This window comes from Tachysurus vachellii, chromosome 23 (assembly GCF_030014155.1).
Source record: "Tachysurus vachellii isolate PV-2020 chromosome 23, HZAU_Pvac_v1, whole genome shotgun sequence".
NCBI lineage: Eukaryota > Metazoa > Chordata > Actinopteri > Siluriformes > Bagridae > Tachysurus > Tachysurus vachellii.
In genome coordinates, this window is record NC_083482.1 from 5312215 (window position 1) to 5337709 (window position 25495).

The 25495-nt window shown below is 41.4% G+C and overlaps 1 protein-coding gene across 1 annotated transcript in view; it reads left to right on the plus strand.

The window, feature by feature from the left end:
- Nucleotides 1-25495, plus strand: part of ptpn5 (protein tyrosine phosphatase non-receptor type 5) — a 551551-nt gene that overhangs the window by 487749 nt on the left and 38307 nt on the right. The window lies entirely within an intron of this gene.

Here is a 25495-nt window from a genome sequence, read left to right on the forward strand (position 1 = left end):
GAACAATTAATTCAGAGTTATACCAGTGAAATCTAAAGGAAAATGGCAGGACATCTGTAAATGAAGTGGATCTCAGGAGAAAATGGGTCAAGTCAGTCTACCAAAGAATGATTAAAGAGGAACAAAGATAATATTTTGGAATGGCCAAGTCAAAGTCCTGACTTGACTTTAACTTGACCTGAAATGTTGTCATGTGAATATACCCAGCAAAGTTCCACTGTTGAAGCTGTTCTGTACAGAGGAATATGATAAAATTCTTCCAGGCCTTTGTGCAGGACTGATCAAGAGTTACTGGAAACTTTAGTAACCCTCCAACTCTGCTGCACATGGGCCACAACAGATACCGAAAGTAAAGGTTTACATACTTTTGCCAGACACAGATATGTAATGCTGGATCATTTTTCTCTAATTAAATAAAGAAATCTAATATTTTTGGCTCATTTGTTTGATTGGGAACTTTTAGAACTTATATGAAAATCTGTTATTTGATAAGCTATTTTTTAAATCAGTCTTACTTTACATTTAAAATTTTAACCTTTTGTGTATAATATAAATAAAATATACATAAACATTTGCCATAATCAAGTTATTTTTACTTAATGGATTACATATGGTGCCTAGTCTGCTTTGCTTGATAAATATGTATACTGTACCTAGTTTTTAAAATTTATCCTCTGTGGCAGGTGGTGGTGTTTAATCCCACTTCCAAAGCCCAGAAGGTAGAAAAAAACAGTTCAAAATCAGCTGTATACACATTTATCATCCAGCCTGGACAATTTCACCCTTGACCACCAGAGGTTGCCCTTACAAGATTTATCACACTTCTTTAGTTTGCTAAGAGTCATTTATATTCTTACTTGATATACTGTGTGTAACTTGTTGTCCCTTGCCACATTTTGCCTTAGACTTGCCCCTTGTGTCCACCTGCATGGACAGCCAGTGACCCATGGGATTGCTATTGATTGAACCACTTGGAGACTGTCACAAGGTCTTTGATATCAGTGCCGCAAACTTGCTCATTAGGGATAATTTTAGACATAAATAGTAATTTAATTTTAAACTTTACAATATTTATTCTGTTTCTAAACTTCTGCGTTGAGATTATATCAATTGTTAAAAGCATTATACAATTGAAGTGAAATTTCATTTTATTGATTATTTTCCTAATGTGCTTTCCTTGTGATTTTTTTTTTTTTTTTTTGGACTCTCTTGACTCTATTATTTCACTTTGTAGTCCCTTGTTCTAGTGTAGATCCAGTGGTAGTTCAAGGGCCTTTAGACAGCTATCACTACACAGGGACAACTACTTGATGCAATGATGGTAGCAAATATCCTTCACTCTAGATGCAATCCTTTACATCTATAGAGGGTGACCTATATATCCATAGCATATATACATTTATAGCATCCAGCCAGATTCGCCACAGTCCCTATCCTACACCCTCTGGATCCTGAATGCCTGGGTGCCACTCAGAGTTATGTCAGGGTTATGGTATTTTATAGACAAGCTAACTCCATGATGTTATACCTTTTGTGCTTTTTATTACAGAAAACTGACGGTAGTTAAAAGAAATTATGGTACAGGTAATGTAATGGTTGCTCTAGAACAGTGGAGACAATATTTGGTGGGTGCAGTACCCTTTCAGTGCCTGGCCGCAAAAGTCTATGTGCACCTGTCTATGAGGGAGAAAGTTGTTTGTTAGGTCTACAACTCTTTGTGTCTGGAACATGCATGTATCAACTGTACACAAAAATGCATGGAGAACAAATTCTGGTGAGAGGGACTAAGAAAGGATGATGAGCATTTTGTCATGCCTTGCTCTGTCTGTGCTCAACTGTCTGGGCCTCAAAGACCCCACACCAATTCCTAATGCCCTTGGATACATATTGCCCTAGATGCCTTTTCTATTATTGATAGGTTCACCAATGTCAGGCATCTCATTACCTCCCCAAACATACCACATTATACACAACCAAAATCTTGTATTGGGAAATTTTCTGCCATGGTCTCCCAGAAAACACTGGTATTCACTTGCAGAGAGGGTAATTTGGGGTAAAATTCACTTCCAGAGAGAGGCAAGCCTGACATTTTTCCTTGGGATACTACCTCCCAAATCCAATGATCCAATGGAAGCTTCCGCAAAACATATTCAAACATATTAAAATATTTATTGGACAATGACATTTTCCATCACACTGTAATATAAACACGTGCACAAATAACGTTACACAATATAACCTTTACAACACACATTTTTGGTCTTACCATCCGCTCTCTCTTTTAGCAAATAACAAGTAGTATGTGGTGGCGATGACCATGTTTTTTTAAGAGGTGCTACCCGGAGTCGTTTAGACAACTCCTGCTCTGTCTTATTTATTCTCTGAAAAATTATAGAAACAAAATAAGAAACAAAACTGTATATCACTAATTTGTTTATATTGTGCAGTGAACGAGTTACGATAAAACAGCTACTGCTTAAGTTACATACCTTTAAGCATCAGTATTTGTGCCCTGAAGAAGTCTTGCTTCCATCGTACCCAATAAACCTGAGTTTGGTCAAACATGTCGTAGTTAAAGTCCTTAATTTCGCTAGTTGAAACAACTGCCGTGCAGCCGTCATCCAGGTACCTCACGTATGCAAACATTCTGATTCCCAGTGATCAGCAGATTCGTCGTGTAGAAGCGGAAGCTTTTTATTTACCCCAAAACAAAATCCTAATTACGGTGGCAAAAACATGATGATCTGGAACACGTGCACTTATACTAATTTCGATAAACACTGTAAGGTATATAATGTAGTCGAAAACATTGCGAGATTTATTTTTGGAAAGTGCAGGAACTAACTAACTAACTTCAAAAACCATCATTCTGTATGATTTATATGCTGCCTCCCTCATGGAGCCTGGGAAGTCAACATTTGTTGGTATTACTATATTTAATTTGTGGAGACACTTTAATCCCTAACGAATGATTTTTAAATGTTTTTATTCTTTGTTATTCAAAGCTTTTTGAGCTTTGTTATTTCAGTTCTTTATTCAAAAGAGGGAGCAAAAGAAATACACTCACTCATTTTCTACCGCTTATCCGAACTACCTCGGGTCACGGGGAGCCTGTGCCTATCTCAGGCGTCAACAGGCATCAAGGCAGGATACACCCTGGATGGAGTGCCAACCCATCACAGGGCACACACACACACTCTCATTCACTCACGCAATCACACACTGCAGACAATTTTCCAGAGATGCCAATCAACCTACCATGCATGTCTTTGGACCGGGGGAGGAAACCGGAGTACCCGGAGGAAACCCCTGAGGCACAGGGAGAACATGCAAACTCCACACACACAAGGCGGAGGCGGGAATTGAACCCCCAACCCTGGAGGTGTGAGGCAAACGTGCTAACCACTAATCCACCGTGCCCCCCCTCAAAAGAAATACACTTATAATTAAATATAGTCCAATATATTGTGTTTTAATCTTATATTAATGTGTTACATAGAAACATACACAAGCAAAAATAAAGGTTGTTCCCATAAAGCTCATTCCAGAAAGATCATACTGGTTAGCCAGCTACACCAGCCCCGTTTTGCTTGATAACACCATGACTATGCTGGCCACCCAGCTATACCAGCACTATACCAGCACTATACCGGCACTGACCAGCACTATACCAGCACTATACCAGCACTGACCAGCATTATACCAGCACTATACCAGCACTGACCAGCATTATACCAGCACTATACCAGCATGAACCAGTAAAAACCAGCCTGGACTAGCATGGAATTCATGCTGGTTTATGCTGGATTCTTCAGCAGGGTAGGAAGGCTTTCCTTTCATGCTAATCGAAATACTGATAATTGATGCTATTTACATTCTAATTTCCTAGCTGATTGTTTGTGTGTTGTCATTGTACCAGGGTGCAAGTTTTACTCTCTAATTACGTTCCTTTTAAATGAAGCTACAATATCTAAGGTGTTGCAAAACACTGACTCTAAATACTCAGTCACCTGATCAAGTTCTGGGGGTCATATGGCGATCCAAACATGGATGATAATTCTGGGAGACTGCTGGTAAATCTCTCTGCAGTAGTGGATGTAAATGTACGTTTGACACGGTGGCAAATTGCAAATATCGTGTCTGAAGCTCAATTTAAATGAAATGAGATAATGGTCAGAGATAGCTTCTGATTTAGGCACTTGTGACTATATTTTCTATATTTAATCCGAGGGTTAGCATGAGATTAAGAGTGTGACCTATGAGTGAGACCTATTACATACTGGTTAACGCCTACTGAATCTAAGATGGAAACAACTACTGTTCCCAGAGTTCCCAGAGGAACTTATCAAAATGATTATTAAAGTCTCCAACAATTACTGCTTTGTCTAAAGAAACAGCTAGGTTTAAAATTAAATCTGCAAATTCACAGAGGAATTCAGAATATGGTCCAGGAGGTCTGTAAATAACAAGAAGAGGAAGTGACTCAGTAGACTTACTTTCTGTGGCTACATATGTTAGTATGAAGAACTTTAGTTATTCATGATGGCATCTAGATTATCATCATGAATAACTGTAAAACCTCCTCCCATACCTGTTGGTGTATATAACTACAACCAGGCAGACATGCTTCGTTTAATGCAACAAACCCGTTTTGCTTGACCAATGTTTATGTTCAACACAGAACACTAAACTATTGATCAGTAATGATTTTATTAGCCATAAGAACTTTAGATGCAAGAGATCTTATGTTTAACAGTCCTAGCTTCAGATCAAAGGTGCTGGCTGTGCATTCGCTTTGATCCAATGATATGTTAATAAGGTTACTAAAATTAATTTTCTGTTAAGTTTTTTGATTAGCTCAGGAAACAGACACAGTCATTATATTGTGAAAACTGGGTGACGACTCAATGCAGCTAGCAGATGTTCAGATTAGCCAGCTTGTCTGCTCCCTGGCCATAGCTCCAGATTATCACTGATTAAACAATGTTCTATGCTGCAAGAAATAAAAGCAGCACCTTCTCGAGTGGGAAAGACACAGGCCAGCTTGCCCTCAAAAGTGCTCCAATTATCTATGAAGTCCACATCGTTTTCGGAGCACCACCTGGACATACAGCAGTTCAGCGACCATAACCTACACATTGCCACGCCGTATTGGGATGGGGCCAGCGCATACTACAGTATCGGACATCACCTTTGCTAATTTGCGCACCTTTACAATATTACTATTAGTATTCTCTGACTGACTATTGCTTATATCATTAGCTCCTACATGGAAAACTACTTTTGATTACCTATGCTTGCCTAAGACCCTAAGATTACCTGCTATGTCTGGCGCCCTGGCTCCCGGAATATACCTAACCAGTGCTGCTGGAGCCCCTAAAGGCCTAGCTAATTTAACATGCCTTATGATGGAGTCTCCTCCAACCAGAGCTCTTTCAGGTTTCTCAGTGGGTGCTTCACTGAGGAGAGCAAACCTGTTTGACATGTAAAGCGGAGAGGAGTGGTGCTCCAATGGGCAAGCCTTAGCGTTAGCTTTGGGTTTGCGGCTGTGCCGCCAAGTTGTCACCCATTCGCCCCTCTGTGAGGGCAAACCTGTTAGACATGTGACACAGAGAGGAGTGGTGCTCCCATGGGCAAGCCTTAGCGTTAGCTTTGGGTTTGTGACTTTGCCGCAGAGTCGTCACCCATTTGCCCCCTGTGAGGGCTCTAATGCCAGAGTTGGAGGGTTAGTAACTCTGCCTAATGCATCCAGATTTTACCCTACAGAAACCACACTACTATTGCTATCCCTCTCTAGTGTCTGGATGCGCACCTATAAACCTATGATCTTCTCTGTCAGAGAGCTAACTGAAATACACTTATCACAAGTAAAAATTAACGCTTATGATGGAGGAAGAATTATTAAACATGCTGCAGCTCACACACTGGACAAGGTGAAAGTTTGACATACTTAATGATTATGTACCTTTGACTTGAATTAGATCAGAATATTAAAAAGATCCGAAGAGCATTTCCTCCGCTAGCTGTTTGAAAGCAGGAAACAAACAAGCATCTCCTGAAGAAGAGAAATAAAATTAACTGCGAAAAAAAAGTAAAAGAATTTAAAAAACGACAATGTAACAAAATTCACTATAAAGAGAAAATAAAAAACAGTATAATTTAAATTCCGAGACAAGCACAAAAAACTTGTGGCAAACAATTCAAGCACCAATCAGCCATATTTTAGATCCTAAACTGTTTAGACTTCCATTTAGGAGACTTGGAAAAGAGCATATTGTGAAAACCTTTGATTCCCTAACTTGATCATACTCTGTGGTAAAATATCAGATGCTCAGTAGATAGGTTTAGATATTTTATTAAAGAAAGCTGTAGACGAATTTAAGGATACAAGGGGCCATATTGCTGACTTTCATTATTCATTTAAGTACAAGTAATACCTTTGTTTTGATTCTTGTCTTGTCTCCACCCACGTCATGTAATTTTCTGTATGCTTCTTGTTTCATTGTTGTTTTTAGCTGTTTGTTGTTCTGTCTTCGATTTAAGCTCCCATATATACCCATGATGTTACCAACATTTTTGGATATTCTATTACTTTTGAACGTTCTGTTTTTTTTTTTATTCCAACATGTTTTTGTTTGTATTCTTTAGACTGTGCTATTGATTTTTTGCATTATGCTTGTGTGCTCTTGCCCTTGTGCACTTACTCACCTAATGGACTGTTACATTTTTGCTCTGTGCAAAAGTTTCTGTTTACATGACACATAGAAGCTCCTTTTCAACCCCCATTAACTTAAAAAAAGAAAAAAAAAAACAAATGACAGACTATAAGTAGAAGGACTGACTATAAGTAATGGCAGGAATTCCACAGATAGATATCATCCATCACCTTCACACCCAAGATTAATTACATGTCTGTCAGACTTGCCATTTGCAGCCAAGTCTAATTGAAAAATTGTCTTATGTTTCACAATATCTTTTTTTTTCTGATGTTTTTTTAGCATCAGACTGCTAAAACCACTGCTAAAACAACTCAACTAGACCTCTGAAGGAGTACTGTATGTAAACGGGGATGCTTACCATTCCAGATGATAATAATTAGAGATAACAGTGTTTAAGGATATATAAAATGACAGAGAACCACCTTAATGGAATTGATGCATCCGATAAGAGAAATCTTTAAAGGGGACCATTTAGAAAGATCTTTCTTAGTCTGTTCAAGAAGCATGCAAAAAATTATGTTTAAAAAGATGTTTATGATGGTTAGTGATACAGACACCAATATAATTACATTTATTTTTAACTAGCTTTAATGGTATGTTGGATTATTCTAATTGTGTACTGTATACACCTTATTAATCAAACAAAATTCACTCTTATACAGATTAGGCCTGTAGCCAGTAAGCTGACCAAAATTCTCCAGACGTTTTAGAGCTGTGGGTAAAGAAGTCTGTGGGTTAGAGATAAAATGCTAAAAAAGACCATCTGCATATAGAGTTACTTTATGCATGGCCACACAATGTGTAATTCCAGTAATCTGCTGACTCTCACGTAAAGCAATAGCTAAAGGCTCAATAGCTAGTACAGATAATAATGGGTTTAATGGACAGCCATGTCGGGTTCCACGATGTGTAACGGCCACTTTAAATACTGTAATGGTTTATGTGTTACTGTGCCTTTATGAGAGTTCTGCTGACGTATGCACTTAGACTGGTGAGTGCGCATGCGCCAGAGAGAGCTAGCGCGAAGTTGAATACATACAGACGTGTTGTTGTTATTCTGCCTTCTAAGTTGAGCAAACCGATGTCTTTCTTTTCTTTTACTCCGTTTACATGTGTATATGTTGGATGTGATTGCTGAAGAGGATCAAATACAAAGGCTTTTCGGGATAACTTGCTGTTTGCCTCGAGTGTTTATTCTTTTTTAAGCCACCTTGTCTAACACTCCGACCACGTTACAAATTGGCGCCCAAACGATCCTTGTTCGATGTATATTTCAGTTGGATTGCTGGTTCCTGACGATTGACGTCTGCTACCACTTGCATGGATATTGGCGTTTATTTTGCCACCCCCTTGGTGAGGATGATTTCCACGAATGGAGAAGTTTTGCAGTTTTTACAGCCGGCGAATCGTGTTGATTAGCATGCTAACAGTGGTCAACATGCGGTCGGACACGGCCATTTTATGTTACTGTTGAATGCTTCAGTTCGACAAAATTGTGTGCATATTCTAGTTGAATTCTCTACAATACTGACAATCCGTGTAAAAAAAAGATATACATATATATATACGTATATATGTATATATACGTGTATATATATATATATATATATATATATATATATATATATATATATATATATATATATACACGTATACGTATATATACGTATATATACGTGTATATATATATATATATATATATACACATATATACGTATATATATATGTATATCTTTTTTTTCCTTTCTTTTCTCTTCATTTGATGTGTCGCTGTTTCACTTGTTGACATTCATTACCAATTTAACTGTGTTGTGCTGGGCCTGGACGTGCCCGGACATGCTCGCGTTGTTCAGCTTGCAGATGGTGCGCCTTGCTGCCCACTTGGTTTAATCTGGCTGTTGCTGGGTTTCATAGGTCAGCGCTTCTATTAACGATTTGCTGTTTTTGAAAATCTTTCCTCTCCAGTTGTCCTGGGGATGGACTTCTTGATGAGATCCTCAGTGACTCTTCATGTACCCTCCAGGACTGTAGTAGTCCTGGGTGATGTCTTGCCACCTTCCGAGGAAGTAGAGGTTATAAACGTGTTGGAAACCTCGAATGTCTCATGCTTGGGAATAGATTCTTCCCTCTTGTCTGACAAAGTTAACGAGGCTGCAATTGACATGGATCAGAAATGCATGCTTACTGAACTGCTTGAGTCTTTTGGAGTGTTGTTCGATGGTCATCTGGGTCACACGTCTCTCGTTGTACATGAGATTGATACTGGAAATGCTAAGCCAGTTCACCTTGCCCCTTACCGTACTTCTCCTGCTAAGAAGGAGCTCATTGAATCTCAAATCAAAGATATGCTGAGGGAGGGAATAATCGAACCTGCTTCGGGCCCTTGGGCCGCCCCGGTCATAATTGTTCCTAAACCGTCGGGAGAACCCAGGTTTTGTGTTGACTATCGGGCACTTAATAAGCTCACGGTTAAAGACTCGTACCCTCTTCAGAGGATCGATGATTCACTTGACTTTTTGGCAAGGGGCAGGTTCATCTCCACAATTGACTTGGCCAGGGGCTATTGGCAAGTGGCAATGTCAGAGAAGTCTAAGCCTATGACTGCGTTCATCTCTCACTGTGGGTTATACCAGTTCCGGGTCTTGCCGTTCGGATTGTGCAACGCTCCGGCCACATTCCAGAGGCCGATGAACTCTGTCCTTGCTGGGCTCATTTATAAGTCTTGTGCCGTCAACCTAGACGATATTGTCGTGGCTTCACCCACTTTTGGCCAGCACATCATCGACCTGAAGGATGTACTTACAAGGCCGGAAACGGCAGGCCTGTCGGTTTAGCTTGCAAAGTGCCAATTCTGCAGAAGCGAGCTCACCTTTCTTGGCTACAATGTTACGGCAGGGATGCCCCGGCCATGTGTGGAAAAAGTAAGAGCTGTGATTGAGTTCATGCCACCCACTTGTGTCAAACAAGTCAGACAATTTTTGGGTCTTACAAGTTACTACAGACGCTTTATCCATGAGTATGCTCGTCACGCAGAACCACTCTTTGCTCTTACCAGAACGGATGTTCCCTTTGTTTGGTCCAGTGAATGTCAGGCAGCTATGGACTTCCTGAAAGCTAAGCTGACTTCTGCACCTATCCTGGTGTTTCCCAACTTTTTGCTCCCTTTCTTTGTCCATACTGATGCGTGTGATGTGGGACTTGGGGCTGCTCTCATGCAAAGAGACGAGAAGGGCAGAGATGTTGTGGTGGCTTATGCAAATGACTTGGTCAGAGTTAATACCCATCCTCGATCAGATGCCCTCGCTAACTTCTCTGCAAAGCTGGCTCCTTTATATTCGGGCCCTTACCGTGTCACACAAAAACTGTCGGATGTGAATTACCGACTCGTTGATGCGGATTCAGGGTTGGATGCGGGAGTCTTTCATGTGGTTAACCTACTGCCTTTTCGTACCTTTAACTGACCCGAGGCTGTGGCCGCCAATGACTCGGATGGCGTCTTAATTGACCGTTCATTGTTTACGGATATGCATGAAAATGATGTGTCTGTGCCAGATCTCCAGTGTGAGGCCAACTGTAGTCAACCGCTGGGTTCTGATGACCCTGTTCTTACTGACCATGTTGATGATGTGGATTGCTTGCCTAACCAACAGCTGGATGGTGATGAACAAACAGTTTATTGCCTGTGGGTGGGGATAGTCCGATCAGTCCTCCCTATACACTGAGACCTCGGCGTGTGCCGAGGATCACCTCTGATTGGTCCTCAAACAGGTGGACAAATGTTTATCACACTAATAGACTGAATCTTTAGTGGTGTTTATTACAATGCCCTGTGTTTGTGTGTGTTTTGAATCGGGGTATGCTTAAGGTATGTTATGTTCATTCATTCATTCATCTTCTACCGCTTATCCGAACTACCTCGGGTCACGGGGAGCCTGTGCCTATCTCAGGCGTCATTGGGCATCAAGGCAGGATACACCCTTAACGGAGTGCCAACCGCAATCACACACTAGGGACAATTTTCCAGAGATGCCAATCAATCATGTCTTTGGACCGGAGGAGGAAACCGGAGTACCCGGAGGAAACCCCCGAGGCACGGGGAGAACATGCAAACTCCACACACACAAGGTGGAGGCGGGAATCGAACCCCCAAACCTGGAGGTGTGAGGAAAATGTGCTAACCACTAAGCCACCGTGCCCCCGGTATGTTATGTTCCTCTGTTCAAATGTTTGACTGTCGTTTCATTGTGTACGGTCATGTGTTCTGTTTATGGTTGATTCCCAAAAATTTTTTATTTTTTTTTATTTTTCTCCATGTATGTGCATTGTTTTGCTACAGCACATGTATTTCTTTGGGTCTGTTCACATTGCCTCGTTTACCAGTGTGTGCCTTATTGTGACATGCCCTGTGGTATTGCGTGTTTTCAATGACTTCATGTATGTGATTGTTAAAATACTGTACTCTGTTGTGTACGGCTGGGGACAGCCTTAAAGTACCTGGGGGATCTGTAACGGCCACTTTAATACTGTAATGGTTTATGTGTTACTGTGCCTTTATGAGAGTTCTGCTGACGTATGTGCTTAGACTGCTGAGTGCGCATGCGCCAGAGAGAGCTAGCGCGAAGTTGAATACATACAGATGTGTTCTTGTTATTCTGCCTTCTAAGTTGAGCAAACCGATGTCTTTCTTTTCTTTTGTGACGGGAACCGAGTGTTTTTGTTTCTACTTCGCCTTTACTCCGTTTACATGTGTGTATGTTGGATGTGATTGCTGAAGAGGATCATATACAAAGGCTTTTCGGGATAACTTGCTGTTTGCCTCGAGTGTTTATTCCTTTTTAAGCCACCTTGTTTTTCTCCGGGTCAAATCTAACACTCCGACCACGTTACAGATGCAAGTCAAAGGGTTGGGAATACAGACCATTGGTCAGGACTACAAAGGAAGGAGCGCTATAAAATAACTTAATCCAAGAAAGAAAGTTTACAAATTTTTCCAAAACTAAAAAAAAAGACAACAACAAAATTCTGTCAAATGCCTTTTCAGGGTTTAAAGAGATAACACATTCTGGAATGGACTGATGCTGAGAATAAATCCGTCAGGTCCTGGGGACTAACCAGATTATAGGGAAGCAGTGGCAGCTGTCACCTCCGCTTGTGAAACTGGTTCTTTCAAAAAGTTTAACCCTCTGGGGCCTGACCATTTTGTGACACTGGCAGAGGTTCTGACATGCTCTTACATTTGGTCTTTTTTCAGTTACTTCAAAACATATTAATGGCTAATATCACATAACACTGTATTCAGCACAAACTGGGCTACAATATTAAAAAATGTATGTACATGTTTGTATTTTTAAGTAAATGATGTTTATGCGTGGTTAGTAAAAAAAGAAAAAGAAAAGTTGCTGAAATAAGGCCAAGAAACACATACTAAACATTTGTTCACAAACAATAAAGTTCTCTACTCTTGTAGAGTTGAGAATTTGCTACAAAAAGATGTAAAAACCATTTTACCCACTCATTCACATGAAACAATACATTGATTTAACTTATGGCTTAGTCTGGATTGTGTTGACAAAAGAATGAGTGTGGGGAGACTCAAAGAGAAAATCTTTTGCTTGTAGTTTTATAAAATAGCGTACAATAAAGTACAAAAGACTTTTATATCTGTACTTGACAAAATAAGACTTTTATTTTACCAATGTTAAAAAAACATGAACAATACAATAGAGTCAAGAGTCAAGAAGCTTTATTGTATGGAATGATTCTTTACAATATAAAAAATAAGCTAAATTTGTAAGCCATCTTTCCAGCGCAGACATCTTTCCATTTTGTACTTGCAACCCTTTGCTGTTGCCCTGGCAGCCTGAGCAGTGGTGTTATGGCATAGAGTTGACACTGCATTCTCATGAAAAAACATTTTGAAGAGACTCAGGGGTGTGTGTTCATCCGCAGGACTCAGCTGTGGTCCAGGTTCCCGTGCAGGAAAGAAACTCAATGTGTGTGGAACCACATCAATATCAGTCTCTGTTTTCCATGACAGAACGGACTGCCTGCTGCTTGCCTGGATGTTGGTCTTGAGTCTCTTTGCAACAGGTGCATTGTCACTGTCAGTGTTAAATCTGTAAATAAATAAATAAATGGTTAGGGTTAGAAATTTTTTTAATTTAGAATAAAATATAAAATAAAATTATTACTCAGTATTTTACTGTAGCAGTGACACTTTAATAAACTGTACTTACACATTAGTCTCAGTTTCTTTGAGAACTGAAAGAGACCTACGGGCGTGTGTGAGTAGCAGGTGATGGTAAAGGTGATGCAGACCCATTCCTAAAAAAAAAAACCAACATAATTAGTCTCATCGTGTATTTTCCAAAGTACTAAGCAACACATTAGTAATAATAATATATAACTAATATACAGTATACTAATATACAATATAACAATTTGTTCCCAGTTGCGTTGCTGCGTGCCCTCGTGCGAGTATCAGACGAAGGTGAACGTGTTGCAGCCACATTCCTAAAAAAATATCATAATTAGCATCATGTATTTGCAAAGCACAAAGCAACACACCAGTATTACTAATACTGAGAACATAAAAAAGGGTAAATGTGGCTTACACTGGATGAATGTCGCTCGCGTTGCTGCGTGCCCTCGTGCGAGTATCAGACGAACTTGAACGTGTTGCAGTCACATTCCTAAAAAAAATCATAATTAGTATCATGTATTTGCAAAGTACAAAGCAACACACCAGTATTACTAATACTGAGAACATAAAAAGGGTAAATGTGGCTTACACTGGATGAATGTCGCTCGCGTTGCTGCGTGCCCTCGTGCGAGTATCAGACAAACTTGAACGTATTGCAGCCACATTCCTAAAAAAAATCACAATTAGTATCATGTATTTGCAAAGTACAAAGCAACACAATTAATATAATGTATTCTCCACATCAGTAATACAAATATTCTGCACGCATAATAGAAAAAAATGGTTACATGTGGACGTACTCTTTATTGTTCTCGTTGCTGCGTGCCCCCGTGCGAGCATCAACCGAAGGTGAAAGTGTTGCAGCCGGTGCAGGTGAAGACAAGAGTGATGCAGCCACATTACTACAAAAGTTTTTAATAATTAATATAATGTATTCTCCACAGTAACAAACTTATAAAGCAATAACTAAGGCAGTTAAGCATAGCTGAGATAAGATAATTGGGTACAGAGATGCGCTGTATATGTTTGTTAACGGGCCATTACCAGACATATTTATGGCTAAACATTAACACATGACATATCTCCGGGCACATTTACAGCTCATCGACACCACATCGATACATTTACACCTGAACAGATAGTCACGTAAACAAGACTAGTTGAGGCATAAACACTAGTCAAAATATATTCTATATAGTGATATTGCTATATAACATATTGTATATTCACATTACATTAATCAGCATACAGCTTAATAAGAACTAACATTTTAAGGTAAATAAAAGTTGCCAATTACGAGACGTTTCTATAAAGTCACTCTAAGGTAAATAAAAGTTGCCAATTACGAGACGTTTCTATAAAGTCACTCTTAATATCTGCTTGCAAATAGTCTGTATACAATACAGTATATATAATTTTACATCACACAAGATTTCAACAAATGTAAGTAAAACGTACTCTTCAGAAATTATATCCTCAGCTGGATCAAGTCGCTCTTCAAAATACAAACGTTCGTCGTCGGAGTCCTGCTCTTCATCTGAGGAAACGGTGAACTCTTCCTCGCTGTCCAGGAGCATCTGTAGAGCTTCCTTAGCTGTAAAGCATTTAATCTTCCCAGCGCGTCGATAAGTGAATGAATCTGTTAAAACTTTGTGCTTCTTAAAGCATTGTTTGGGGGCGTTGATCTTATTTGCATAGTCCGCTCAGGTAATTTTCATATGAATGGCGCGCACGGCGGTAGGTGGGATCACATTAGTGGTAATGAGGTCGAGCCAGAAAAACTGTACCTCTCTTTACTTACATACAGATTACACAAAAAGACAATATTTGCTTTCGATTTTAATTACCTCATTTAAAATTAGACATTTCAGGCTTTCATTAGACATATGTATCATGTTCGTGTGATAAGTATTGGCGGAGCTATCAGTTCATGTTTGTAACGTGTTTCAGGAAGAAGGTCAAGTTCACAGAGATGTCTGAATGCACAACCTGGTTATTTTCTTTATTTGCCAAAAGCACAGCGTTTTGTTGTTAATATGAAGGCACTCAAATAAAAGTAGACACTTCACAGTTTCGAATGATGTATTACATGTATGTAATGAATTACATGTCATGACTTCACGTTGAAGAGGAAAAATTGCGCCAAAGGAACGCCGCCGCGATGTTCGACCCCAGAGCGTTAACATCAGACAATAAGGTGGGGACATTTAATCGACTTAGAATTAAATATTCCCCCACAGAGAGGAGACAGAAACATACAAAGTAGAGTAAAGATCCCTAAACTTATCATTAACAATACTTTGATCAGTTGTGACCACCCCATTATCTAAATTAAGTCCATTATTATTTGTTTTTCCTGGAATCCATGCAACTGTTTAGCCAACCCTTTCTCAATTTCTCCCGACTTTTATAAAAATAAATAAATAAATAAATAAATAAATAAATAAATAAATAACCACTCCTGGTTCTCCACAGCAGACCCTTTATCTCAATGGTTTAAAGTTAATCTGACTTCAGTTAAAGACATCTCTCATACAGATCCGGTGTGGGAGACATATCATATTTTTCATCCAGCTTAGAAATCTCATCAGCAGGAGATATTACCTTTTCTCTGGAATGCTTTCTTTTAGTGCTGGCAGAGGAAATAATTTGGCCTCTTACAATATATATGCTCTAAGAGTGTCCCACACTACTGAGTCTGAAAAATCTGCTGATTTATTGACATTTAGGAAAAAGAAATCTGGCCACTTGCAAAGGAGACAACATTCTCATTTGCCAAGAGTAAAGTATTAAAGTGCCAGTTTCTCCTAGAGGAAGGCAAATTTGAGAAAGTCAGGTCAGGAATAAGAGAAATCAGAATCAGAAATCAGAAAGGTCTTTATTGCCAAGTATGTTTTCATTCATTCATTCATTCATTTTCTACCGCTTATCCGAACTACCTCGGGTCACGGGGAGCCTGTGCCTATCTCAGGCGTCATTGGGCATCAAGGCAGGATACACCCTGGACGGAGTGCCAACCCATCGCAGGGCACACACACACACACACTCACGCAATCACACACTAGGGACAATTTTCCAGAGATGCCAATCAACCTACCATGCATGTCTTTGGACCGGGGGAGGAAACCGGAGTACCCGGAGGAAACCCCCGAGGCACGGGGAGAACATGCAAACTCCACACACACAAGGCGGAGGCGGGAATCGAACCCCGACCCTGGAGGTGTGAGGCGAACGTGCTAACCACTAAGCCACCGTGCCCCCCAGTATGTTTTCACATACGAGGAATTTTTTCTAGTACAGGAGCTCCACAGTTTAAACATATAGCAATGGTAAGACATGAACACATTAATAGACAGTTGTATGTGCAAATTGAAATATAAGTGTGCAAATTGAAGTAAAGATGTGCAAATTCAAATATAGATGTGCAAAATAAAATATAAATGCGTACTTGTAGACAATGTAAGAATAGGGTTTGTTCTGTGTATGTTAGGTGTTCATCAGATTTATGTTAAGTGTTCATCAGATGGATTGCCTGAGGGAAGAAACTGTTCCTATATCTGATCCTTTTGGTGCTCAGGGCTCTGTAGCGTCGGCCAGATGGCAACAGTTCAAAGAGTAAGTGTGCTGGAGGTGGGGGTTCCAGAGTGATTTTCTTTGCCCTTTTGCTCACTCTAGAGAAGTACAGGTCTTGGAGAGTGGGGAGAGTTGTGCCAATGATTCGCTCAGCAGTCCGGACTATCCTCTGTAGTCTCCTGAGGTCGGATTGGGTGGCTGAGCTAAAGCAAACAGTCACTGAAGTGCAGAGGATGGATTCAATGATAGCAGTGTAGAACTCTTTCAGCAGATCCTGTGGCAGGTTGAACTTCCTCAGCTGGTGAAGGAAGTACAACCTCTGCTGAGCCTTTTTCACAATGGAGTCAATGTGAATGTCCCACTTCAGGTCCTGGGAGATTGTGGTTCCCAGGAATCTGAATGACTCCACTGCTGTGACAATGCTGTCCATGATGGTGAGTGGGGGGTTTCTCCTGAAGTCCACGATCATCTCCACTGTCTTGAGCGTGTTCAGCTCCAGGTTGTTAAGGCTGCACCAGACAGCCAGCCGTTCAACCTCCAGTCTGTAAGCAGACTCGTCACCGTCCTGGATGAGGCCGATCAGTGGGGTGTCGTCTGCAAACTTCAGGAGCTTGACAGAGGGGTCATGAGAGGTGCAGTCAGTCGTGTACAGAGAGAAGAGCAGTGGGGAGAGAACACAGCCCTGGGGGGTGCCAGTGCTGATGGTGCGGGTGCTAGATTTGAGTTTTCCCAGTCGCACTAGCTGCTGCCTGTCTGTGAGAAAGCTGGTGATCACCTGACAGACAGAGGAGGGCACGGAGAGCTGGGTTAATTTGGGCTGAAGGAGTGATGGGATGATGGTGTTGAAAGCAGAGCTGAAGTCCACAAACAGGATCCTCACATAAGTCCCTGGTCTGTCCAGATTCTGCAGAACATAATTCAGTCCCATATTGGCTGCATCATTCACAGACCTGTTTGCCCTGTAGGCAAACTGCAGAGGGTCCAGTAAGGGTCCAGTAATGTCCTTCAGATAAGCCAGAACCTTTCAAATGTCTTTCAAATGATTTCATGACTACAGATGTTAGAGCCACAGGTCTGTAGTCATTTAGTCCGGTAATTTTGGGTTTCTTTGGAACGGGGATGATGGTGGAGCTTTTGAAGCATGAGAGTACTTCACACAGCTCCAGTGACGTGTTGAATATCTGAGTAAAGATGGGGGCCAGTTGATCAGCACAGGTTTTCAGACAGGCTGGTGAAACACTGTCTGGTCCTGGTGCCTTTCTCCTTTTGTTCTTTTTAAAGACCTGACACACCTCCATCTTCGCTGACCTGAATTTTAGGTGTGTTGGAGTCAGGGGTTATAGGAGGTTAAAATTGAGCTTTTTCAAACCTACAGGAGAACTCGTTCAGGTCGTTTGCCAGTTGTTGATTCACCACAGTGCTGGGGGATGGTGTCGTGTAGTTGGTGATGGCTTTCAGACCTTTCCACACTGAAGCTGAGTCGTTAGAGGCAAACTGAGCCCGTAGCTTTTCAGAATAGTTTCTCTTTGCTACTCTGATCTCCTTTTCCAGTGTGTATTTGGCCTGTTTGTACAAGACTCTATCCCCATTCCTGTGAGCATCCACTTTGGCCTGAAGGAGCTGGCTGAGTTTTGCAGTGAACCATGGTTTATCGTTGTTGTAGGTTAAGTGAGTCCTGGTAGGAATGCACAAATCCTCGCAGAAACTAATATATGATGTTACAGTCTCTGTGAGCTCGTCCAGATCGGTGGCAGCATCTTCAAAAACAGACCAATCAGTGAGCGAGAAACAAGCTTGTAAATCCTGCTCCGCTTCCTTAGTCCATCTTTTTACAGTCCTTAATACAGGTTGCGGAGGAATGTAAACAATCACCAGAATGAACGAGCAAAACTCCCGCGGTGAATAGAATGGTTTGCAGTTAATGTAGATCTGGACACCACATCTTCTTTAACACAGTTACATCAGAACACCACCTTTCATTGATGTAAAAACACGTCCCGCCGCCACGCGATTTCCCCTTTGATTCTGCGTCGCGGTCCGCTCTAAAAAGCTGAAAGCCCGGCAGACTTAATTCCGATTCCGCTGTCCGGAATGCTGTCGTTCAGCCAGGTTTCCGTGAAACAGAGAACAGCAGAGTTTGAAAAATCCTTATTTTTCCGGGTGAGCAGAAGGAGTTTGTCCGTTTTGTTGGGTTCTTAAACCGTGCTGTCTAAGTTTCACTAGCGCGCTGGCGCGTTTTCCCCGTCTGCGCTTAAACAGCGCAGCCGCTCCACCAACTACTATATGCAGCAAAACGTCAGAATACTCAAAAACCTGTAAAACCTGATTTCCTTGACAAAGAGCAGGAAAAACTAACAAAAACAGAGTAAACACTGAGGAGCAAAGCACTGAGGCTGCCATCCGTGGCACCATCTTGCTCTCAAGATGATTGGAAATGCTAAGGAGCATGATTGGAAATAATAATACTTTGATATATGCAAGATTGAACTCTGGGATTTCTAGCATTACCCAAAATGAAATATTCAATCCAAGAGTAAGAATGATGTGCATTTAAAAAAAAAAAAAGAATATTCTTTTTTGGGGATTCAGAAACCACCATACATTTTCATATTCAGGTAAATAAAGGATTTGCCCGAGATGCAACAACAAATGCAACAACACAGACAATAGGAGCATACAAATATCAACTTCAATAAAAACTTTAAAAGTGAACAATAAATCATCCTTGAATCTTTAGAGGGCCCAAAAGAATCTGGTGTTATAATGAAAATGGTGGACTACAGGCCATCTCATGATACAAACTGTATGGGGGAAAAAAGTATAGATGTCATATAAATCCACCGGTCAAGTCTACAAAGCAACCACTGTTACCATCTAAAGTGTGTTAAAGTGATCTGTAACTTTTAACCTTATCCACCGATGCAAGCAGCTTTTCACCTTCCTTGGTCATAATACTCAATCTTCTGTGAAAAAAAGGGATGGCTTAAATCCCACATTGTAAAGCTCTGCCATTACCCCATGGTACTGAGCACAATGCTCCAAGACCTCTGGACTATAGTTGTCATAGATCAGCTTGCCACAATACTTCAGTAATCCTCTTTTCCTATAGGCCTCTCACATCACCGCATCCATAATCTGGTACCAGTGAAAACAAACAATTACAATAACTAATATAATCTACAGTGTTACTAACAGGGTTCGGAATTTTAAATCACTGTCAAGATATAATATCATCTCAGGGAGTTTTCTATGCCACCATTGCCTTCAGCTTGCTTATTAGGGATAGATGTTAGCGATATATAAAAACTTAATTTTAAACATTATTTTTATCTTACTTTATTTTTTATGTTTCTATACTTCTGTAAGGCTGCTTTGAGGCAATATGAATTGTTAAAAGTGCTATACACATAAACTGAATTGTGTTGAATCTAAAGAAACTGCTATATTAATGTAATATTTTCTCCTTTGATTGCATTTTATAGAATAAAACAAGTGTCAAAATAGAAAGAGCAGATTAAGCTGATTTTGTGAGGATTGGATGAAAGACAGCCTGGACATTATTTATTGTGTATTTCTTAAGAGACAGCTTTTTGTGTAGGTCATCTTTTCTATGTTAGAGCTGAAAATACTGAAGAGCCTCCAGCTGCAGTATGAATAGATTATGTAAAATGTAATATTCATTAGTGTGATAATGAGAAAGACTCTGACAAAGGAGAAGTGGTGCCACAAGAGATATAAGGGAAAAGATGAGTATTCAATGTTTTTATCTATTTGTTATCCCTCTCATCACTGAAATAGAGCAGAACACAAATGTCTTAACATTTGTTTCAGAAAACTCAGCATTACAGGTTTGGAAGATAATATTGAATATGATAATATTTGAATATCAGAGTTGTGGTGTGTTTTTTCCGTGTCAAAACTTGTTATTTAACCAATTTATGTTTTGATATACAAATGCTGATTATTAAAAGACATTATTTTTATTTAATGGGTAAAACATCATTTGTCGAAAAAGACACATTTTTTGGTGCAGGTATGGTTCTGATCAAGGAAAGAAATAATGCCAAAATCCAATGGACAAAAATGATGGTACCCCTTCAATAGATTGAAAATAATTTGACCATAGGGACATGTGTGTCATTTTATTAGCATCACAGGTGTTTTTAAAAATTTGTGTCAGCCTGCCTATGTAAAGGGTGAAAAGTGGTCACTATCACGTCTGGTATTATGGGGTGCACCACACTGAATATAGACCACAGAAAGCTAAGGTGAGAGTTGACTCAAGAGATTAGAAGGAAAATTATATAAAAGCATGTTAAAGGTAAAGACTATAAGAAAATCTCCTAGCAGCATATTATTCAGTACTTTAAGGTCCACTGGACACACAAAAATAAAGCGTTCAAAGAAAATAACACTGTATCTACTCTGAAACATGGAGGAGTTTCGGATATGTTCTGGGGCTGCTTTGCTGCATCTGACACTGCTTGCATCTGCAGCACTGGTCTTGAATCTCTGCAGGGTACAATGAAATCTAAAGACTATAAAGGAATTGTGGAACGAAATGTGCTGTCCAGTGTCAGAAAGAAATGAAATACGCAGTCTGGAGAAGGTACCCTTCAACGTTGGACCGCTGGAGCAAAATACCTGAAGCAGAAGTCTCATTAAGAGTTACAGAAATCGCTTGCTTGCAGTGATTGCCTTTAAAAGGGTACCATAATTTTTGTCCAGGACACTTGCATTGTTTTTTTTAATGCTTCTCTTGAACCACAATTCAATAGCAATTTCTGATTTTCATTATTTAATTTTCAGTATATTTTTATTTATTATTACTTTTCAATTTCAAGTTATTTCAGTGACCATTGTGGATTTTTCCTTCTTAAATGGAAGAGTACCAACAATTTTGTATATGCATGTATATTTATATGTGTATCCTATTCAACAAGGCCAGCAAGGCCTACGGTGAAAAGTGCAGTATCCCCACTGTAAAGCATGGATGTTAGCAAAAATTGATGGTAATATGAATGCAGCCTTTTATCAGAAAATACTGGCAGACAATTTGCATTCTACAGCCTGAAAGCTGGGACATCCTTGGATGTTCCAACATTACAATGATGCAAAGCACAAGGTAAGACTGACCCTTCAATGGCTACAGCAGAAAAAGGTGAAGGTTCTGGAGTGGCCATCACAGTCTCTTGACCTCAATATCATTAAGCCAATTTGGGGAGAGCTCAAACCTACAGTTTGTGCAAGACAAGCAAAAAATTTACAGGATCTGAAGGCATTTTTTCAAGAAGAATGGGCAGCTATACCACTTAAAAGAATTAAGGACCTCATGAACAACTATTACAAAAGACTGCATGCATCATTGATGATAATGCTCTGTTTATTTTTTCTTATTTTCTTTTAATTATGTTTTGTTTGGTGATGGTGTCATTCTGTTATGCCTTACAGATTAATTGAGTCCTATAAGAAATAAAATAAATTTGTTTTGCCTTCTTACTCATGTTTTCTTTAAAAAAAAAAAATGCTACACTTTTGAGCACAACTGTATAGGCAGGCCTGCAGATTTGCCAGTGCACTCTTTTTTCCAAGTATTAACAGTTCTGATTGTGACTGGGTTAGCCTTCAGCCTTGTGTAGTAATTTGGCTTTAGCAGGCTTGCAAAGCCATCAAAAAGTGGGGGTTGGGGGTTCAGCTGTGTATGCATTTTTGATGTTACCGCAACCGTGATTCAGAGTGTTGTTTCCTCTGGTAAAAAAGTAAAAATTTGTGATGAAAATCTCCCAGTATGATGAAAGCGGCAACAGGATATGTGTTTTCATGCTTATTGATCATGTTGTGCAGTGCTTTTAGTGCAGCCTCCTCCTTAGTAGAAGGTAGGATCGACACAACACTCACAATAATTCATTCATAAAACAGTCTGCACATTAAGGTAAAGTATTCCACATTCTCAGAGCAGGACTTAGAAATAACCTTATTGTCAGTACACCAGGACTTTTACGAAGAAAGCTTGCTCCTCAGTATAATGCCTGGTTCTAAAATCCATGCAGCCTTCAGATTTTATGGGTTTGTCTGGGGTTTTCTATATGGGGGAGGAAAAGTCCCTGCTGGTGCAAGGTCTGGTGTTGAACCAACAAAGCAAAGTAGTTCCAGGAAGGAGTCCATCACACTAAGGTCAAAAAGTATCTTATAATCGCTCTTTTAGTTGTATTAATGTCTCCTGGTCAAAGTTTTCTTATACAGTTGCTCTAACATGACATACAAAAACGAGAGAGGTCTATGATGTCGTACACAGAGGAGCACCATCTTGGGCTCATATTTTGTATGCTTGTGTTCGTTTTATTGGTTAATGACAACAGACTCTGGCAATACTAGCTAAAAAAACACATCAGCAACATGTGTTGCCTTGGCCATCCAGAGCAGAGGGGGGCAGCTAAAGAGGAGAAATTAGGCACAAAACGTCTGTAATACCCCGGCAAAAAAGGCCCGTACCTGTTTCTTTGTAGTGGGTTGGGGGTATTTTCTCATGGCCTGGAACTTTTTTCTTGTGCCTTCATCAGCACCCAACTGATGCAATATCCCAGGTACTGGGCCTCAGACAGCCCCAGGTGCCACTTATGGGGATTTGCTGTAAGGCCAGCTGCCCGGAGGGCTCCCAGAACCTCCCCCAGATGGAACAGTTGATCGGACCAGGTGGAGGAGTGGACTACGACATCGTCTAGGTAGGCGGCAGCAAAAGCACGGAGGGGTCGGAGGATGATGTCCATAAGGCGCTAGAATGTGGTCGGCACCCCGTGTATGCCAAAAGGAAGAACCAAATAGGCCTTCCCCAGGTGCTTCACCAGGTTGTCCATTTGGGGGAGGGAATAGCTGTTGAAATCCGAGATCTGGTGGAGCCTCCGGAAGTTGTTGCAGAGGAGAATGGACCCATCCGGGTTAGGCACCCCCACAATGGGGCTCGACCAAGGGCTGGCTCAGTAATCCCTTCCTTCAACATTCATTCCACTTCCTTCTCGATAGTGTGAAGGTGGGCTTCCGGGACCCTGTACGGCCGCTGTTGGACCACCATCCCAGGGGGGTCTTGGATCTCAGGGTGCACCATCCTGGACAGGACAAGAAGACATCCGCGAACTGGTCCAGGAGCTCTGTGATGTTGTGCTGTTGGGCTGGTGTGAGATCATCTCCCAGTCTTACCAGGGCATGCTCTTGTGGATCTGTGCGGAAGGAAAGCAAGCACAGACACCACAGCTGGTGGGAGAATCCATTTTTTAAAAATGTTGATGTGGTATATTTGAGTGTATGTGCGCTTACCTGGTTGTTGCAACTAATAATTTACAGGTCCCACCCTCTCAAGGACTGTGTACAGGCCCTGCCACTTTGCCAAGAACTTGCAGGCGGCATTAGAAACGAGTAGCATTAATTGGTCCTCAGGGTGAAGTTCCCTAGACTGGGCAGGCCAATTGTACGTCCTTTGCTGTGCAGGCTGGGCTTCCACTAGGTGTTGCTTCATGATGGGCCAGATGCACTCAATCCATGCCTGCATGTCCTGGACAAAGTCGATGACGGAGTGGAAGGGGCAGGGTTGTTCTCCCAGGCCTCCCGAGCCATGTCCAGCATGACTCAAGGGCGCCATCCGAATAGGAGTTCAAATGGCGTGAAGTCGGTGGACACCCGAGGCGTTTCACAGACAACGAAGAGGATGTAAGGAAGGAGGAGGTCCAAGTTCCACCCTTCCTTGTTTACCACCTTTCATAGCATCCACTTCAGGGTCTGGTTAAATAAGTCCATCTGTCTGGGGGTGGTAGATGGATGTCCTCAGGTGTTTGACCTTCAAAAGCCAACACAGATCCACCATTACTTTTGACATGAATGGTGTACCTTGATTGCTGAGGATGTCCTTTTGGATCCCGGCTCTCCTGAGACGCTCCCTGGCAATATTCTGGGAGGTGGCCTTCCAAAGTGGGACTGCCTCAGGGCATAGTCCACTATCAACAGGATGTATTCGTGACCCCGGGCAGACTTCTGTGGTGGGCCGATGAGATCCATGCCAATACTCTTGAATGGGATGCCAATAATAGGAAGGGGAATAAGGGGGACCGACACTGCATTCTAGGGGGAAGCTTCTCCAGCATGTTCTTGGGTCTGAGATGGCCCCTCAAGGGGTGCATATGGGCTAGGTGGAGAAGGAGTGGAGTATGCTGGTGTGGCACCACCAGTAGGTCACAGGGTTCTCCTTTCCTGTCTATGTGGAAGTACAGAGGTTCATTCCTCATCACGAAGTATGACAGGGTTAGCGGCTGGTTGGGATCCGTGTTCAGTCCTTCCACTTGCAGGACTTGGCCCCAGCAGTGCTTCAGCCGGTCATCCTTCTTTTGTACCCTTCCAAAACCCCTCTCCTGGGTGGCCTGCCAAAACAGTGAAGGTGGGCATGGGCTGCTATGGAAGGGGCGGCTATGCGAGTTCCTCCTCTCCCCAACCAGTTCAGGCTCCTGTTGTCGTTGGGGCTGGGGGTGGCGGGGACTGGGCCGGAAGTCTCTTTGTGCCTCCTGGTTGATTTCTAGGGCGGCCATGGCACATTTCAGGGTGCTCAGGGAGTCTTTGGCATATTCCGGGCCCTTCAGCACTACCGCCTTCCGCTCATCAGCTGGTAGTTCCCGCAGGAACCGGTCCAAGGCCGCTCTCTCAGCGACCTCCTTGGCGGTAAGCTGGTCATACCACCACCTGATAATGCGCAGCAGCTCATCCTGTCTATCTGTGGACAGGGGTTGCTGGTTGGATCATACCACCATCAGTGAAAATCGCCGGCTACAGTCATGGAGGATTGACCTCTGCGGACGACAATCTCTTCCTTTACTGTCTGGTAGTCGGGTGCTCTCTGGATCAAGCACATACATAATATGCCAGTTGGGCATCTCTGCTGAGCAATGGAGCCAGGGTGTAAGCCCAGTCCCGCTTAAACCAGCCCTCCTGGTCCGTGGTCCACTCAAAGGTGTCCAGGAAC